General features: G+C 41.5%; 1 long non-coding RNA gene across 1 annotated transcript; it reads left to right on the plus strand.

Annotated features, from left to right (window-relative positions):
• Nucleotides 1-294: 294 nt before the first annotated feature.
• Nucleotides 295-4,867, plus strand: LOC106446502. The gene is made up of 2 exons (XR_001288734.3): nt 295-3,448; nt 3,513-4,867. It is a non-coding gene; the product is annotated as an uncharacterized LOC106446502 (long non-coding RNA).
• The last annotated feature ends 830 nt before the right edge of the window (nt 4,868-5,697 follow it).

Consider the following 5,697-nt stretch of genomic DNA (forward strand, 5'->3'; position numbering starts at 1 on the left):
CATCAAGCACTATGATCACCCACTCATTTACCAAATTAAGTACCATCTTTGTTATTTTTTGTATTGTTGTTCACTATAAATACCATCACTCATCTCACTCTTTTGTACACAAAAAAAAAACAAGAACAAGAGTTTATAATCAAAGAATCATTACATCTTCTTCTTCCTCCTTATAATAAACTCTCTCCTTTATATTAATGTTATTTGCTTCATACGGGTATTAAATTCTACTCTTATTTAAATTTCTCGATACTATAAATTATAAGTTATTTCATAACATTGACCATATACAAAGATAAGGTCGTATTATCGTATATAGCTCTTGTATAGTTTGGTTAATAGCTGATTGTATACTGGTACATATAAACCGGTCTATTTACTTTTGGTTTAATCAGTTGGGTCATGTATATAAACAGAGTCTGTAGATTCGAAACTAATTAATGAGAATAATGATGTTTACTCATACGGTATCAGAGCGACTCATAGGTCAAGCTCCCCTCCCCTTTTCTCTCTCGAGTCGAAGCCTTCAGATCTGAACGCGTGTTGCTCCGGCTACCGGCGAACGTTAGCATCAGCGTGCCGGAGGCGTCTCCCTCCTTTCATCTCGTCTTTCCTTTTCTTCGTCTCTCCTTCCGTCGCAGATCTCGCTGGGTTAGTTTGTTTCTGTGGTGCGTCAATTGTTGTCGCCTCCTGCTCGAGAGGTAACTGGAGTCGTCGCCGTGGATTCGTTTCTACAGTAACATCGAGGTGAGCTCGGCGGTGGGGGGAGAGCATTTAGAGTTTAGCCGTTCAGATCCCCATTCCTTTTCAGAATTGAACGCGTGTGGTTGCAAGCGGTGGCGATAGAGGTTCTATGTCAGGTCTCGGCCTGGTTTTGAGTTCCAGAGAGCTGTTGATGCGGCTTGCATCTTGGTGTTAAGAAGCGGCGGTCTTCCCATACTCCGGTTAGGCGAGCTCTGGAGTTTCTTTTACTCAGGAACGCATGCAGGGGAATGGCTTCGCTGTGTAGCGGTGCCTCTCTTCTGGTTACGGCATGTGGTGTTCTGAGCTGCTTCATAGCCTAGCGGTCGTCTATGGCTGTCTTGGTTCAAGCTACTTCGGCCACCCTCCTCTCCTTTTGTCTCTGCTGCGATTAGTTGTTCACATACCACCTTCGCGGAAGTGGCATCCTTCGGCTTGGTGCTTGCTTGTGGGTGTCATTGTTTATTTGGTTTTCGTTGTCAACGAGACCATCTCTTCTTTGTTCTGTTGTGGTCCGTCTCTTGGTTCTCAAGAGCGGCTGTAGGTGTGGTGCTTTGTTAGCCGTGTTGTCTCCCGCTTCTGGGTGCCTTGGTGACTCCTGCTTTGTTGACAGCTCATTCCGATGTTTCCTCTGGTGCTTATCAGTGGAGGCAGAGTTTGTTTTCTAACCATCTTATGCAGGTTCTCGAGCTTCGGTGGAGAATTGGTAGCGACTTTCACAAACCCGTCTTAGTAAGTCTCGAGCTTCATTGAAAGCTTCAGATGCGGCGGTGATGAGAAAGTGGAGATTTTGGTCTTCCGCCCCGATTAACCAGACCAGCCAGCCATACGGATGTCGGGTCCGGGGATATGACAAGCGACTCAGCCATGTATCTTTTTTCATGTTGGGTCCGGAGTGTTGGAATAAAGAAGGAAAAAGCAATAGCTGAGAATGATCAAGTCGTCCTTGTGCAAAGATGGTACAAACCGAGATCACATGTCAACTTAACCAAAGACCTGTTAGGATCTGTCACTTTCACTCCATCTGGTCGTGCCACTGCCATACTGTCCCAGCCAGCCTTCCCCTTCTGATTTCCCACAATATTATTTATTTACTCATTCCCTGTTTTATTAGTTGTTTAATGTGTTTGTTTGTCTTGTAACTTTCGCTATAAAGCCATAAACCTTGTATTACGAAATTGTTAAGCTGAATGGGGGAGTTCCCCTTTCTTCTTCACCATTCTCTGGTCTCAATACAATCTCTACTCTGGTTATTCTATTCTCACAGATTCTCTCTTAAACTTTCCATAATCTCTCATACTTTCTGAAGTGAAAGTTAACTCTTTCCTTCACCAATTATCTTTCTCTGGTTACTTTACCCTCCATACTCTCTATTCTCTAGTTACCCACGAGCTCAGTCACACTCACACCTTCAAACATTCTTATTCTCTGTTTTGCATACAATATGTCTAGCAGTCTCATTCTCTTTGTTTCTCAGTCTTTCTCTTGTTACTCTCAACCAGACTCTCACATACATTCACACACCATACTCTGTCTATTTTCACATGGCATCAGAGCTCCAAAGCTCCTAAAAATCACAAACTTCCGCAAATTAAGCACAAGCTCACCCTCATTGCTGTTCAAACCATTGGAGAAGTTTCTGTCTTGTTGGCTGTTCAATCTCTTCAAGAGGAAGAAGACTGCAACTATGGCATGTCCAGTGACTTCCCAAGGTCTATCCTTTCCCTTTTTCAGCAAGAAGAGATCTCTTGGAGAAAAAAGGTTTTGGAGATGTTTGGCAAGCAATACTCCAAACCAAGTCTGTACAAGCCATTTTCATGTTCTTTCCAAGATGAAGTCTCCCACTGTGTTCCAGAAGGTGGCGCCTGGTAATCAGGAAGAAAGGATGGGTCTTAGCAATGAGTGGTTCAAAGGGAAAGCACACACGAGAAAATGGAGTGGGATAGAGAACCCAAACTCCAAATCTGTCAAGTTCAAGTGAACTGTGTGCCTTGAAGGTTCAAGGAACCAGCTCAGGTTCCTTGGTTGTAAGTTAACCTCCTAACCCTTATAAGAGCTTGTGTAGTTATGTCTGGTTGTGTTGAATGGTGTGTTTGATATTCTTGGGACAGGTTCAAGTTGCTAGAGTTGTTGAACCTAGTTTCTATCCCATGATACTTAAGTTGTGAGCAATGTGCTAGGAGTTTTTTTTTTTTTTGGTTTGCTAGCATGGTTATGTCTAGTTTATGTCCTATAATCATTATTTGTGTTGTGTATGGTCTAGGCGATTTACTTAGCTCAAGTTTTTGTGTCTTGTTGCATTGCTAGAGGTCTAGGAGAGTTTCCTGATCTTGTATTGCATCCATGAGTTGTTTAAAGGGATTAGATGAGTTGTCTAGTCTCTGTTTTGTCATTTAAATTATGTTGCTGTTCAATTGATCATAAAAATAGCTTAAATGTCTTGTAATTGATGAGTTGCCATACTTGAACATTTAGTGAAAATTGCTTGCATGGATTTGAACTTAATGAGTTGTTTAGATTTTGTCCATTGCATTTTCTTAAAACATTGGGATCAGACTTGGTGAGTTATCAATGTCTGATCCTAGTGTGTGTGGCTTGATTCTTGCTGGAGTTTGAGTGATGTTTCAGGTACACAAGAGGTGATCTCTGTCCATCATCAAACTAAGACAAAGAAGAAGGCATTGCTCATGTGTTCAGAGCCTACACAGTGAGTATATTCCTGAACATGGAGAGACACCTTGTGTGTATGAAACCGGTTTGCTTAAGCGCAGGCTGTTTGGTTGTTGCGCTTCTGGTTCAAGAGACACACAAGGAAGACTGGTGGTTTAAGGCAGGGGAGCAAAGAACAAAGGTGAATCAGTTGGCTTAAGCGCAGCTGCTAGGGTGATGCGCTCCTGATTTCAAGTTCAGTATTGATCACTTCCAAGCTTGGTCCTTCACATATTCTCTCTGGATCAAGCTTGAGGAGGGGTAATAGTGAGCTATCCTAAAGGTCCAAGTCGTCCAATGCCTTGCCTAAGTTCAAAAGGAGGATTCAAGTGTCCAAAAGACACTCCTCATCAGTCCCATTCTACTCATATGCAAAGGGAGTAACCAGTTCAATCTTTGAGTTGAAGTTTGATTGGTTTATGCCTTGAGAATTGATGCAAGTGTTTATGCTTTGTGTTGTAGGTACTTGGAGCTCTCTTTGAAAGAAGCTGGACGTCTCTAAACTCCTTTAAAGATGGGCTAGTAGTCAGAAGAAAGGGGGAGACACAACCTGTCTAAAGAAGAGTCCAAGAAGTTGGTGTGTATGCAAGGTGTGGAGTTCACACTTGCAGCACAAGATTAGGCCAAGATCCAGAGTCTAAGGACTCCACCATGAGTTATCTGAAGTTCCTTAGACTCACTTGCCAATCCCTAGGCTGAGGGTAGTTGCACTCTTTTTCCCTAAGTGATGGTTTTATCCCATGAGGTTTTCCACACTTAGGTTTTTAACGAGGCAAGTGCTCTCAGTTCCAAGCTTGTCCAAGGATCTCCTATGGTCAAGCTTGAGGGGGAGTGTTGGAATAAAGAAGGAAAAAGCAGTAGCTGAGAATGATCAAGTCGTCCTTGTGCAAAGATGGTACAAAAGAAATAAAGCACATGAAAGATCAAGAAATGTGTGATGTCCGGATCAGTCTTGAATCACCAAAAGAGGAATGTGCAAAGTCCGGGTCAAGTTCACTTCGGTGCAAAAGGATCATGATTATGTTGGTGCAAAGATACGGAGTTCCTATCTACCAAGAATCTTCATCAGAAAGTATTGAAGCAGTTTGGCGCCAAAAGAGTTCGGTTTGAATTCAAACGGAGATCACATGTCAACTTAACCAAAGACCTGTTAGGATCTGTCACTTTCACTCCATATGGTCGTGCCACTGCCATACCAGACTGTCCCAGCCAGCCTGCCCCTTCTGATTTCCCACAATATTATTTATGTACTCATTCCCTGTTTTATTAGTTGTTTAATGTGTTTGTTTGTCTTGTAACTTTGGCTATAAAGCCATAAACCTTGTATCACGAAATTGTTAAGCTGAATGGGGGAATTCCCCTTTCTTCTTCACCATTCTCTGGTCTCAATACAATCTCTCTAACTCTGGTTATTCTATTCTGACGGATTCTCTCTTAAACTTTCCATAATCTCTCATACTCTCTGAAGTGAAAGTTAATTCTTTCCTCCTCCAATTCTCTTATTCTCTGGTTACTTTACCTTCCATACTCTCTATTCTCTAGTTACCCACGAGCTCAGTCACACTCACACCTTCAAACACTCTTATTCTCTGTTTTGCATACAATATGTCCAGCAGTCTCATTCTCTTTGTTTCTCAGTCTTTCTCTTGTTACTCTCAATCAGACTCTCACATACACTCACACACCATACTCGGTCTATTTTCACACGGAGAAGCGAAGTAACCCATCTGTATATCATTCGGAAGTGTAGCAGAGTAGTCTTAGTCGTATGATTTTATTCGATTCATCGTTTGTATTCCAAAGTTTAATGCCTTTTTGGGAAGATTTATAAAATTGTAAATAATTTTTTTTTTAAGAAAAAAAAAGATAAGGTCAAGATTGATTGAACACCGAACATCTGTGGTTTATATATCATTTAAACATACAAGGTTAATCATGATTAAAATTACCGTGACATCATTCGAACTTCAATCCCCCAAGCCCTGACAGTAGAATAACTTCCAACCATTTTCATTATTTGTGGTTGGTTGTTGACCAACAAAAGCACGGGGAAATCCAAAAATAGAACGAGGAAATGCCAAAGCTAAGGCTAACTCACTCTCCTTTAACGGTGTTTGTCCCTGCTGCACTCCAAGATCATCTCCAACCCGTTTCTATTTTTATCTCTATATTTTTCTTTAAAATTGAAAAATTCTATTATAAAAGTGAAATTGATCCATTGCATGCCTCGATAAAACCATTTCCAAC

Source organism: Brassica napus, chromosome C6, assembly GCF_020379485.1.
Source record: "Brassica napus cultivar Da-Ae chromosome C6, Da-Ae, whole genome shotgun sequence".
Classification (NCBI taxonomy): Eukaryota; Viridiplantae; Streptophyta; class Magnoliopsida; order Brassicales; family Brassicaceae; genus Brassica; species Brassica napus.